The 10,000-nt window shown below is 46.8% G+C and overlaps 31 non-coding genes across 31 annotated transcripts in view; all 31 read left to right on the top strand.

Annotated features, from left to right (window-relative positions):
* Window positions 1-279: 279 nt before the first annotated feature.
* Window positions 280-351, top strand: TRNAP-AGG (transfer RNA proline (anticodon AGG)). Its single transcript has one exon. It is a non-coding gene; the product is annotated as a tRNA-Pro (tRNA).
* An 87-nt stretch (window positions 352-438) lies between these two features.
* TRNAP-AGG (transfer RNA proline (anticodon AGG)) lies at window positions 439-510 on the top strand. The gene has a single exon. It is a non-coding gene; the product is annotated as a tRNA-Pro (tRNA).
* An 87-nt stretch (window positions 511-597) lies between these two features.
* TRNAP-AGG (transfer RNA proline (anticodon AGG)) lies at window positions 598-669 on the top strand. The gene has a single exon. It is a non-coding gene; the product is annotated as a tRNA-Pro (tRNA).
* Window positions 670-915: 246 nt separating this feature from the next.
* Window positions 916-987, top strand: TRNAL-AAG (transfer RNA leucine (anticodon AAG)). The gene has a single exon. It is a non-coding gene; the product is annotated as a tRNA-Leu (tRNA).
* Window positions 988-1,233: 246 nt separating this feature from the next.
* TRNAP-AGG (transfer RNA proline (anticodon AGG)) lies at window positions 1,234-1,305 on the top strand. Its single transcript has one exon. It is a non-coding gene; the product is annotated as a tRNA-Pro (tRNA).
* A 246-nt stretch (window positions 1,306-1,551) lies between these two features.
* Window positions 1,552-1,623, top strand: TRNAP-UGG (transfer RNA proline (anticodon UGG)). The gene has a single exon. It is a non-coding gene; the product is annotated as a tRNA-Pro (tRNA).
* An 87-nt stretch (window positions 1,624-1,710) lies between these two features.
* Window positions 1,711-1,782, top strand: TRNAP-AGG (transfer RNA proline (anticodon AGG)). The gene has a single exon. It is a non-coding gene; the product is annotated as a tRNA-Pro (tRNA).
* Window positions 1,783-3,123: 1,341 nt separating this feature from the next.
* On the top strand, window positions 3,124-3,195 carry TRNAP-AGG (transfer RNA proline (anticodon AGG)). Its single transcript has one exon. It is a non-coding gene; the product is annotated as a tRNA-Pro (tRNA).
* Window positions 3,196-3,441: 246 nt separating this feature from the next.
* On the top strand, window positions 3,442-3,513 carry TRNAP-AGG (transfer RNA proline (anticodon AGG)). The gene has a single exon. It is a non-coding gene; the product is annotated as a tRNA-Pro (tRNA).
* A 398-nt stretch (window positions 3,514-3,911) lies between these two features.
* Window positions 3,912-3,983, top strand: TRNAP-UGG (transfer RNA proline (anticodon UGG)). The gene has a single exon. It is a non-coding gene; the product is annotated as a tRNA-Pro (tRNA).
* An 87-nt stretch (window positions 3,984-4,070) lies between these two features.
* Window positions 4,071-4,142, top strand: TRNAP-UGG (transfer RNA proline (anticodon UGG)). Its single transcript has one exon. It is a non-coding gene; the product is annotated as a tRNA-Pro (tRNA).
* Window positions 4,143-4,229: 87 nt separating this feature from the next.
* Window positions 4,230-4,301, top strand: TRNAP-AGG (transfer RNA proline (anticodon AGG)). The gene has a single exon. It is a non-coding gene; the product is annotated as a tRNA-Pro (tRNA).
* A 246-nt stretch (window positions 4,302-4,547) lies between these two features.
* TRNAP-AGG (transfer RNA proline (anticodon AGG)) lies at window positions 4,548-4,619 on the top strand. The gene has a single exon. It is a non-coding gene; the product is annotated as a tRNA-Pro (tRNA).
* A 564-nt stretch (window positions 4,620-5,183) lies between these two features.
* Window positions 5,184-5,255, top strand: TRNAP-AGG (transfer RNA proline (anticodon AGG)). Its single transcript has one exon. It is a non-coding gene; the product is annotated as a tRNA-Pro (tRNA).
* An 87-nt stretch (window positions 5,256-5,342) lies between these two features.
* Window positions 5,343-5,414, top strand: TRNAP-AGG (transfer RNA proline (anticodon AGG)). The gene has a single exon. It is a non-coding gene; the product is annotated as a tRNA-Pro (tRNA).
* Window positions 5,415-5,978: 564 nt separating this feature from the next.
* TRNAP-AGG (transfer RNA proline (anticodon AGG)) lies at window positions 5,979-6,050 on the top strand. Its single transcript has one exon. It is a non-coding gene; the product is annotated as a tRNA-Pro (tRNA).
* Window positions 6,051-6,287: 237 nt separating this feature from the next.
* TRNAP-UGG (transfer RNA proline (anticodon UGG)) lies at window positions 6,288-6,359 on the top strand. The gene has a single exon. It is a non-coding gene; the product is annotated as a tRNA-Pro (tRNA).
* Window positions 6,360-6,446: 87 nt separating this feature from the next.
* TRNAP-UGG (transfer RNA proline (anticodon UGG)) lies at window positions 6,447-6,518 on the top strand. The gene has a single exon. It is a non-coding gene; the product is annotated as a tRNA-Pro (tRNA).
* An 87-nt stretch (window positions 6,519-6,605) lies between these two features.
* TRNAP-AGG (transfer RNA proline (anticodon AGG)) lies at window positions 6,606-6,677 on the top strand. The gene has a single exon. It is a non-coding gene; the product is annotated as a tRNA-Pro (tRNA).
* Window positions 6,678-6,764: 87 nt separating this feature from the next.
* TRNAP-AGG (transfer RNA proline (anticodon AGG)) lies at window positions 6,765-6,836 on the top strand. The gene has a single exon. It is a non-coding gene; the product is annotated as a tRNA-Pro (tRNA).
* A 405-nt stretch (window positions 6,837-7,241) lies between these two features.
* On the top strand, window positions 7,242-7,313 carry TRNAP-UGG (transfer RNA proline (anticodon UGG)). Its single transcript has one exon. It is a non-coding gene; the product is annotated as a tRNA-Pro (tRNA).
* An 87-nt stretch (window positions 7,314-7,400) lies between these two features.
* Window positions 7,401-7,472, top strand: TRNAP-AGG (transfer RNA proline (anticodon AGG)). The gene has a single exon. It is a non-coding gene; the product is annotated as a tRNA-Pro (tRNA).
* A 396-nt stretch (window positions 7,473-7,868) lies between these two features.
* TRNAP-AGG (transfer RNA proline (anticodon AGG)) lies at window positions 7,869-7,940 on the top strand. Its single transcript has one exon. It is a non-coding gene; the product is annotated as a tRNA-Pro (tRNA).
* Window positions 7,941-8,028: 88 nt separating this feature from the next.
* Window positions 8,029-8,100, top strand: TRNAP-AGG (transfer RNA proline (anticodon AGG)). Its single transcript has one exon. It is a non-coding gene; the product is annotated as a tRNA-Pro (tRNA).
* A 404-nt stretch (window positions 8,101-8,504) lies between these two features.
* Window positions 8,505-8,576, top strand: TRNAP-AGG (transfer RNA proline (anticodon AGG)). The gene has a single exon. It is a non-coding gene; the product is annotated as a tRNA-Pro (tRNA).
* An 87-nt stretch (window positions 8,577-8,663) lies between these two features.
* Window positions 8,664-8,735, top strand: TRNAP-UGG (transfer RNA proline (anticodon UGG)). Its single transcript has one exon. It is a non-coding gene; the product is annotated as a tRNA-Pro (tRNA).
* Window positions 8,736-8,980: 245 nt separating this feature from the next.
* TRNAP-AGG (transfer RNA proline (anticodon AGG)) lies at window positions 8,981-9,052 on the top strand. Its single transcript has one exon. It is a non-coding gene; the product is annotated as a tRNA-Pro (tRNA).
* A 405-nt stretch (window positions 9,053-9,457) lies between these two features.
* On the top strand, window positions 9,458-9,529 carry TRNAP-AGG (transfer RNA proline (anticodon AGG)). Its single transcript has one exon. It is a non-coding gene; the product is annotated as a tRNA-Pro (tRNA).
* Window positions 9,530-9,616: 87 nt separating this feature from the next.
* Window positions 9,617-9,688, top strand: TRNAP-CGG (transfer RNA proline (anticodon CGG)). The gene has a single exon. It is a non-coding gene; the product is annotated as a tRNA-Pro (tRNA).
* Window positions 9,689-9,775: 87 nt separating this feature from the next.
* Window positions 9,776-9,847, top strand: TRNAP-UGG (transfer RNA proline (anticodon UGG)). Its single transcript has one exon. It is a non-coding gene; the product is annotated as a tRNA-Pro (tRNA).
* Window positions 9,848-9,933: 86 nt separating this feature from the next.
* Window positions 9,934-10,000, top strand: part of TRNAP-AGG (transfer RNA proline (anticodon AGG)) — a 72-nt gene continuing 5 nt past the window's right edge. Inside the window, exon 1 of the tRNA in view lies at window positions 9,934-10,000. This exon is cut by the window's right edge and continues 5 nt beyond it. This is a non-coding gene — a tRNA (tRNA-Pro).

The following is a 10,000-nucleotide window of genomic DNA, read 5'->3' as shown; positions in this document are numbered from 1 at the left end:
GAGAGGTCCCGGGTTCAAATCCTAGACGAACCCCGCGGAAAATCTTTCTACCGATCAGTTTTATGGAGAAGACTTCAACGGGTTAGGCTCTATATTCACATATTGAGAGCAAAGTAACATGGTCCGTTGGTCTATGGGAATGATTTTCGCTAAAGGTGCAAGAGGTCCCGGGTTCAAATCCCGGACGGACTTCGCGGAAAATTTCCCTACCAATCAGATTTATAGAGGAGGCTTCAACGGGTTAGGCTACACATTCACATATTGAGAGCAAACTAACATTGTCCGTTGGTCTAGGGGTATGATATTCGCTTAGGGTGCGAGAGGTCCCGGGTTCAAATCCCGGACGGATTTCGCGGAAAATCTCTCTACCAATAAGATTTATAGAGGAGGCTTCAACGGGTTAATCTACATATTCACATATTGAGAGCAAAGTAACATGGTCCGTTGGTCTAGGGGTATGATTCTCGCTTAGGGTGCGAGAGGTCCCGGGTTCAAATCCCGGACGGACCCTGCGGAAGATCTTTCTACAAACCAGTTTTCTGGAGGAGACTTCAACGGGTTATTCAAGATATTAACAAATTGTGAAAAAAGTAACATGGTCCGTTGGTCTAGGGGAATGATTTTCGCTTAGGGTGCGAGAGGTCCCGGGTTCAAATCCCGGACGAACCCCGCGGAAAATCTCTCTACCAATCAGATTTATGGAGGAGGCTTCAACGGGTTAGGCTGCATATTCCCATATTGAGAGCAAACTAACATTGTCCGTTGGTCTAGGGCTATGATTCTCGCTTAGGGTGCGAGAAGTCCCGGGTTCAAATCCCGGACGGACCCCGCGTAAAATCTTTGTACAAACCAGTTTTATGGAGAAGTTTTCAACGGGATAGGCTACATATTCACATATTGAGAGAAAATTAACATGGTCCATTGGTCTAGGGGTATGATTCTCGCTTAAGGTGCGAGAGGTCCCGGGTTCAAATCCCGGACGGACCCTGCGGAAGATCTTTCTACCAATCAGATTAATGGAGGAGGCTTCAACGGGTTATTCAAGATATTCACAAATTGTGAAAAAAGTAACATGGTCCGTTGGTCTAGGGGAATTATTTTCGCTAAAGGTGCGAGAGGTCCCGGGTTCAAATCCCGGACGGACTTCGCGGAAAATCTCCCTACCAATCAGATTTATAGAGGAGGCTTCAACGGGTTAGGCTTCATATTCACATATTGAAAGCAATGTTACATGGTCCGTTGGTCTAGGGGTATGATTTTCGCTTAGGGTGCGAGAGGTCCTGGATTCAAATCCCGGACGGACCCTGCGGAAGATCTTTCTACAAACCAGTTTTCTGGAGGAGACTTCAACGGGTTATTCAAGATATTCACAAATTGTGAAAAAAGTAACATGGTCCGTTGGTCTAGGGGAATTATTTTCGCTAAAGGTGCGAGAGGTCCCGGGTTCAAATCCCGGACGGACTTCGCGGAAAATCTCCCTACCAATCAGATTTATAGAGGAGACTTCAACGGGTTAGGCTTCATATTCACATATTGAGAGCAAAGTAACATGGTCCGTTGGTCTAGGGGTATGATTCTCGCTTTGGGTGCGAGAGGTCCCGGGTTCAAATCCCGGACGGACCCCGCGGAAAGTATTTCTACCAATCAGTTTTATGGAGGAGACTTCAATGGGTTAGGCTTCATATTCACATATTAAGAGCAAAGTGACATGGTCCGTTGGTCTAGGGGTATGATTTTCGCTTAGGGTGCGAGAGGTCCCGGGTTCAAATCCCGGACGGACCCTGTGGAAGATCTTTCTACAAACCAGTTTTACGGAGAAGTTTTCAACGGGTTAGGCTACTTATTCACATATTAAGACCAAAGTAACATGGTCCGTTGGTCTAGGGGTATGATTCTCGCTTTGGGTGCGAGAGGTCCCGGGTTCAAATGCCGGACGGACTCCGCGAAAATTTTTTCTACCAATCAGTTTTATGGAGGAGACTTCAATGGGTTAGGCGTCATATTCACATATTGAGGGCAAAGTAACATGGTCCGTTGGTCTAGGGGTATGATTCTCGCTTTGGGTGCGAGAGGTCCCGGATTCAAATCCCGGACGGACCCCGCGGAAAATATTTCTACGAATCAGTTTTATGGAGGAGACTTCAACGGGATATTCACATATTAAGAGCAATGTGACATGGTCCGTTGGTCTAGGGGAATGATTTTCGCTAAAGGTGCGAATGGTCCCGGGTTCAAATCCCGGACGGATTTCGCGGAAAATCTCCCTACCAATCAGATTTATAGAGGAGGCTTCAACGGGTTAGGCTACACATCCACATATTGAGAGCAAACTAACATTGTCCGTTGGTCTAGGGGTATGATTTTCGTTTAGGGTGCGAGAGGTCCCGGGTTCAAATCCCGTACGGACCCTGTGGAAGATCTTTCTACAAACCAGTTTTACGGAGAAGTTTTCAACGGGTTAGGCTACTTATTCACATATTGAGACCAAAGTAACATGGTCCGTTGGTCTAGGGGTATGATTCTCGATTTGGGTGCGAGAGGTCCCAGGTTCATATGCCGGACGGACTCCGCGGAAAATTTTTCTACCAATCAGTTTTATGGAGGAGACTTTAATGGGTTAGGCTTCATATTCACATATTGAGAGCAAAGTAACATGGTCCGTTGGTCTAGGGGTATGATTCTCGCTTTGGGTGCGAGAGGTCCCGGATTCAAATCCCGGACGGACCCCGCGGAAAATGTTTCTACGAATCAGTTTTATGGAGGAGACTTCAACGGGATATTCACATATTAAGAGCAAAGTAACATGGTCCGTTGGTCTATGGGAATGATTTTCGCTAAAGGTGCAAGAGGTCCCGGGTTCAAATCCCGGACGGACTTCGCGGAAAATTTCCCTACCAATCAGATTTATAGAGGAGGCTTCAACGGGTTAGGCTACACATTCCCATATTGAGAGCAAACTAACATTGTCCGTTGGTCTAGGGCTATGATTCTCGCTTAGGGTGCGAGAAGTCCCGGGTTCAAATCCCGGACGGACCCCGCGTAAAATCTTTGTACAAACCAGTTTTATGGAGAAGTTTTCAACGGGTTAGGCTACATATTCACATATTGAGAGAAAATTAACATGGTCCATTGGTCTAGGGGTATGATTCTCGCTTAGGGTGCGAGAGGTCCCGGGTTCAAATCCCGGACGGACCCCGCGGAAGATCTTTCTACCAATCAGATTAATGGAGGAGGCTTCAACGGGTTAGGCTTAATATTCACATATTGAGAGCAAAGTTAAATGGTCCGTTGGTCTAGGGGTATGATTCTCGCTATGGGTGCGAGAGGTCCTGGATTCAAATCCCGAACGGACCCTGCGGAAGATCTTTCTACAAACCAGTTTTCTGGAGGAGACTTCAACGGGTTATTCAAGATATTCACAAATTGTGGAAAAAGTAACATGGTCCGTTGGTCTAGGGGAATGATTTTCGCTTAGGGTGCGAGAGGTCCCGGGTTCAAATCCCGGACGGACCCTGTGGAAGATCTTTCTACAAACTAGTTTTACGGAGAAGTTTTCAACGGGTTAGGCTACTTATTCACATATTAAGACCAAAGTAACATGGTCCGGTGGTCTAGGGGTATGATGCTCGCTTTGGGTGCGAGAGGTCCCGGGTTCAAATGCCGGACGGAATCCCCCCGGAAAGTATTTCTACGAATCAGTTTTATGGAGGAGACTTCAACGGGATATTCACATATTAAGAGCAAAGTAACATGGTCCGTTGGTCTAGGGGAATTATTTTCGCTAAAGGTGCGAGAGGTCCCGGGTTCAAATCCCGGACGGACTTCGCGGAAAATCTCCCTACCAATCAGATTTATAGAGGAGGCTTCAACGGGTTAGGCTTCATATTCACATATTGAGAGCAAAGTAACATGGTCCGTTGGTCTAGGGGTATGATTCTCGCTTTGGGTGCGAGAGGTCCCGGGTTCAAATCCCGGACGGACCCCGCGGAAAGTATTTCTACCTATCAGTTTTATGGAGGAGACTTCAATGGGTTAGGCTTCATATTCACATATTGAGAGCAAAGTAACATGGTCCGTTGGTCTAGGGGTATGATTCTCGCTTTGGGTGCGAGAGGTCCCGGGTTCAAATCCCGGACGGACCCCGCGGAAAGTATTTCTACCAATCAGTTTTATGGAGGAGACTTCAATGGGTTAGGATTCATATTCACATATTGAGAGGACAGTTACATGGTCCGTTGGTCTAGGGGTATGATTCTCGCTTAGGGTGCGAGAGGTCCCGGGTTCAAATCCCGGACGTACCCCGCGTAAAATCTTTCTACAAACCAGTTTTATGGAGAAGTTTTCAACGGGTTAGGCTACATATTCACATATTGAGAGAAAATTAACATGGTCCGTTGGTCTAGGGGTAAGATTCTCGCTTTGGGTGCGAGAGGTCCTGGATTCAAATCCCGGACGGACCCTGCGGAAGATCTTTCTACAAACCAGTTTTCTGGAGGAGACTTCAACGGGTTATTCAAGATATTCACAAATTGTGAAAGAAGTAACATGGTCCGTTGGTCTAGGGGAATGATTCTCGCTTAGGGTGCGAGAGGTCCCGGGTTCAAATCCCGGACGGACCCTGCGGAAGATCTTTCTACCAATCAGATTAATGGAGGAGGCTTCAACGGGTTATTCAAGATATTCAAAAATTGTGAAAAAAGTAACATGGTCCGTTGGTCTATAGGTATGATTCTCGCTTAGGGTGCGAGAAGTCCCGGGTTCAAATCCCGGACGTACCCCGCGTAAAATCTTTCTACAAACCAGTTTTATGGAGAAGTTTTCAACGGGTTAGGCTACATATTCACATATTGAGAGAAAATTAACATGGTCCGTTGGTCTAGGGGTAAGATTCTCGCTTTGGGTGCGAGAGGTCCTGGATTCAAATCCCGGACGGACCCCGCGTAAAATCTTTCTACAAACCAGTTTTATGGAGAAGTTTTCAACGGGTTAGGCTACATATTCACATATTGAGAGAAAATTAACATGGTCCGTTGGTCTAGGGGTAAGATTCTCGCTTTGGGTGCGAGAGGTCCTGGATTCAAATACCGGACGGACCCTGCGGAAGATCTTTCTACAAACCAGTTTTCTGGAGGAGACTTCAACGGGTTATTCAAGATATTCACAAATTGTGAAAGAAGTAACATGGTCCGTTGGTCTAGGGGAATGATTCTCGCTTAGGGTGCGAGAGGTCCCGGGTTCAAATCCCGGACGGACCCTGCGGAAGATCTTTCTACCAATCAGATTAATGGAGGAGGCTTCAACGGGTTATTCAAGATATTCACAAATTGTGAAAAAAGTAACATGGTCCGTTGGTCTAGGGGTATGATTTTCGCTTAGGGTGCGAGAGGTCCCGGGTTCAAATCCCGTACGGACCCTGTGGAAGATCTTTCTACAAAAAAGTTTTACGGAGAAGTTTTCAACGGGTTAGGCTACTTATTCACATATTGAGACCAAAGTAACATGGTCCGTTGGTCTAAGGGTATGATTCTCGATTTGGGTGCGAGAGGTCCCAGGTTCATATGCCGGACGGACTCCGCGGAAAATTTTTCTACCAATCAGTTTTATGGAGGAGACTTCAATGGGTTAGGCTTCATATTCACATATTGAGAGCAAAGTAACATGGTCCGTTGGTCTAGGGGTATGAATCTCGCTTCGGGTGCGAGAGGTCCCGGGTTCAAATCCTGGACGGGCTCCACGGAAAATCTTTCTACCAATCAGATTTATGGAGGAGGCTTCAACGGGTTAGGCTGCATATTCCCATATTGAGAGCAAACTAACATTGTCCGTTGGTCTAGGGCTATGATTCTCGATTAGGGTGCGAGAAGTCCCGGGTTCAAATCCCGGACGGACCCCGCGTAAAATCTTTGTACAAACCAGTTTTATGGAGAAGTTTTCAACGGGTTAGGCTACATATTCACATATTGAGAGAAAATTAACATGGTCCATTGGTCTAGGGGTATGATGCTCGCTTAGGGTGCGAGAGGTCCCGGGTTCAAATCCCGGACGGACCCTGCGGAAGATCTTTCTACCAATCAGATTAATGGAGGAGACTTCAACGGGATATTCACATATTAAGAGCAAAGTAACATGGTCCGTTGGTCTAGGGGAATTATTTTCGCTAAAGGTGCGAGAGGTCCCGGGTTCAAATCCCGGACGGACTTCGCGGAAAATCTCCCTACCAATCAGATTTATAGAGGAGGCTTCAACGGGTTAGGCTTCATATTCACATATTGAGAGCAAAGTAACATGGTCCGTTGGTCTAGGGGTATGATTCTCGCTTTGGGTGCGAGAGGTCCCGGGTTCAAATCCCGGACGGACCCCGCGGAAAGTATTTCTACCAATCAGTTTTATGGAGGAGACTTCAATGGGTTAGGCTTCATATTCACATATTGAGAGCAAAGTAACATGGTCCGTTTGTCTAGGGGTATGATTCTCGCTTTGGGTGCGAGAGGTCCCGGGTTCAAATCCCGGACGGACCCCACGGAAAGTATTTCTACCAATCAGTTTTATGGAGGAGACTTCAATGGGTTAGGCTTCATATTCACATATTGAGAGGACAGTAACATGGTCCGTTGGTCTAGGGGTATGATTCTCGCTTAGGGTGCGAGAAGTCCCGGGTTCAAATCCCGGACGTACCCCGCGTAAAATCTTTCTACAAACCAGTTTTATGGAGAAGTTTTCAACGGGTTAGGCTACATATTCACATATTGAGAGAAAATTAACATGGTCCATTGGTCTAGGGGTATGATTCTCGCTTAGGGTGCGAGAGGTCCCGGGTTCAAATCCCGGACGGACCCTGCGGAAGATCTTTCTACCAATCAGATTAATGGAGGAGGCTTCAACGGGTTAGGCTTAATATTCACATATTGAGAGCAAAGTTAAATGGTCCGTTGGTCTAGGGGTAAGATTCTCGCTTTGGGTGCGAGAGGTCCTGGATTCAAATCCCGGACGGACCCTGCGGAAGATCTTTCTACAAACCAGTTTTCTGGAGGAGACTTCAACGGGTTATTCAAGATATTCACAAATTGTGAAAAAAGTAACATGGTCCGTTGGTCTAGGGGAATTATTTTCGCTAAAGGTGCGAGAGGTCCCGGGTTCAAATCCCGGACGGACTTCGCGGAAAATCTCCCTACCAATCAGATTTATAGAGGAGACTTCAACGGGTTAGGCTTCATATTCACATATTGAGAGCAAAGTAACATGGTCCGTTGGTCTAGGGGTATGATTCTCGCTTTGGGTGCGAGAGGTCCCGGGTTCAAATCCCGGACGGACCCCACGGAAAGTATTTCTACCAATCAGTTTTATGGAGGAGACTTCAATGGGTTAGGCTTCATATTCACATATTGAGAGCAAAGTAACATGGTCCGTTGGTCTAGGGGTATGATTTTCGCTTAGGGTGCGAGAGGTCCCGGGTTCAAATCCCGGACGGACCCTGTGGAAGATCTTTCTACAAACCAGTTTTACGGAGAAGTTTTCAACGGGTTAGGCTACTTATTCACATATTAAGACCAAAGTAACATGGTCCGTTGGTCTAGGGGTATGATTCTCGCTTTGGGTGCGAGAGGTCCCGGGTTCAAATGCCGGACGGACTCCGCGAAAATTTTTTCTACCAATCAGTTTTATGGAGGAGACTTCAATGGGTTAGGCGTCATATTCACATATTGAGAGCAAAGTAACATGGTCCGTTGGTCTAGGGGTATGATTCTCGCTTTGGGTGCGAGAGGTCCCGGATTCAAATCCCGGACGGACCCCGCGGAAAATATTTCTACGAATCAGTTTTATGGAGGAGACTTCAACGGGATATTCACATATTGAGAGCAAAGTAACATGGTCCGTTGGTCTAGGGGTATGATTCTCGCTTAGGGTACGAGAGGTCCCGGGTTCAAATCCCGGACGGACCCCGCGGAAAATCTTTCTACAAACCAGTTTTATGGAGGAGACTTCAACGGGTTTAGGCTACATATTCACATATTGAGAGCAAAGTAACATGGTCTGTTGGTCTAGGGGTATGATTCTCGCTTAGGGTGCGAAAGGTCCCGGGTTCAAATCCCGGACGGACCCCGCGGAAAATCTTTCTACAAACCAGTTTTATGGAGAAGACTTCAACGGGTTAGGCTTCATATTCACATATTGAGAGCAAAGTAACAAGGTCCGTTGGTCTAGGGGTATGATTCTCGCTTTGGGTGTGAGAGGTCTCGGGTTTAAATCCAAGACGGACCCTGCGGTAAATCTTTCTACCAATCAGAATTATGGAGGGGACTTCAACGGGTTATTCAAGATATTCACATATTGTGACAAAAGTGACATGATCCTTTGTTCTAGGGGAATGATTCTCGCTTAGGGTGCAATAGGTCCCGGGTTCAAATCCCGGACGGACCCCGCGGAAAATCTTTCTACAAACCAATTTTATGGAGAAGACTTCAACCGGTTAGGCTTCATATTACATATTGAGAGCAAACCAGCAAGGTCCGTTGGTCTAGGAGTATGATTCTCGCTTAGGGTGCAAGAGGTCCCGGGTTCAAATCCCGGACGGACCCCGCGGAAAATCTTTCTACAAACGAGTTTTATGGAGAAGTTTTCAACGTGTTAGGCTACATGTTCACATATTGAAAGCAAATTAACATGGTCCGTTGGTCTAGGGGTATAATTCTCGCTTTGGGTGCGAGAGGTCCCGGGTTCAAATCCCGGACGGACCCCGCGGAAAATCTTTCAACCAATCAGTTTTATGTAGAAGACTTCAACGGGTTAGGCTACATATTCGCATATTGAGAGCAAAGTAACATGGTCCGTTGGTCTAGGGGTATGATTCTCGCTTTGAGTGCGAGAGGTCCCGCCTTCCAATCCCGGACGGACCCCTCGGAAAATCTTTCTAACAATCAGATTTATGGAGGAGACTTCAGCGGGTTATTCAAAATATTCACATATTGTGAAAACCTAACATGGTCCGTTGGTCTAGGGGTATGATTCTCGCTTAGGGTGCGAGAGGTCCCGGGTTCAAATCCCGGACGTACCCCACGGAAAATCTTACTACAAACCAGTTTTATGGAGAAGTTTTCAACGGGTTAGGCTACATATTCACATATTGAGAGCAAAGTAACATGGTCCGTCGGTCTAGGGGTATGATTCTCGCTTTGGGTGCGAGAGGTCCCGGGTTCAAATATCAGACGGACCCCGCGGAAAATATTTCTACCAATCAGATTTATGGAGGAGACTTCAACGGGTTAGGCTACATATTCACATATTGAGTGCGAACTAGCATGGTCCGTTGGTCTAGGGGTATGATTCTCGCTTTGGGTGCGAGAGGTCCCGTGTTCAAATCCCGGACGGACCCCGCGTAAAATCTTTCTTTAATCCAGATTCATGGAGAAGACTTCAACGGGTTAGGCATCATATTCACATATTGAGAGCAAAGTAACATGGTCCGTTGGTCTAGGGGTATGATTCTCGCTTAGGGTGCGAGAGGTCCCGGGTTCAAATCCCGGACGGACCCTGCGGAAAACCTTTCTACCAATCTGTTTTATGGAGTAGACTTCAACGGACTAGGCTTCATATTCACACATTGAGAGCAAAGTAACATGGTCCGTTTATCTAGGGGAATGATTCTCGCTTCGGGTGCGAGAGGTCCCGGGTTCAAATCCCGGACGGACCCCGCGGAAAATCTTTCTACAAACCAGTTTTATGGAGGGGACTTCAACGGGTTAGGCTTCATATTCACATAATGAGAGCAAAGTAACAAGGTCCGTTGGTCTAGGGGTATGATACTCGCTTTGGGTGTGAGAGGTCCCGGGTTCAAATCCCGGACGGACCCCGCGGTAAATTTTCTACCAATCAGATTTATGAAGGGGACTTCAACGGATTATTCAGGATATTCACATATTGTAAAAAAAGCAACATGGTCCGTTGGTCTAGGGGTATGATTCTCGCTTAGGGTGCGAGAGGTCCCGGGTTCAAATCCCGGACG

Source organism: Leiobunum rupestre, chromosome 10, assembly GCF_980474605.1.
Source record: "Leiobunum rupestre chromosome 10, qqLeiRupe1.1.hap1, whole genome shotgun sequence".
Taxonomy (NCBI): domain Eukaryota; kingdom Metazoa; phylum Arthropoda; class Arachnida; order Opiliones; family Sclerosomatidae; genus Leiobunum; species Leiobunum rupestre.
The sequence above is the reverse complement of the archived record's forward strand: the minus strand, read 5'-3'. Positions and strand labels throughout refer to the sequence as shown.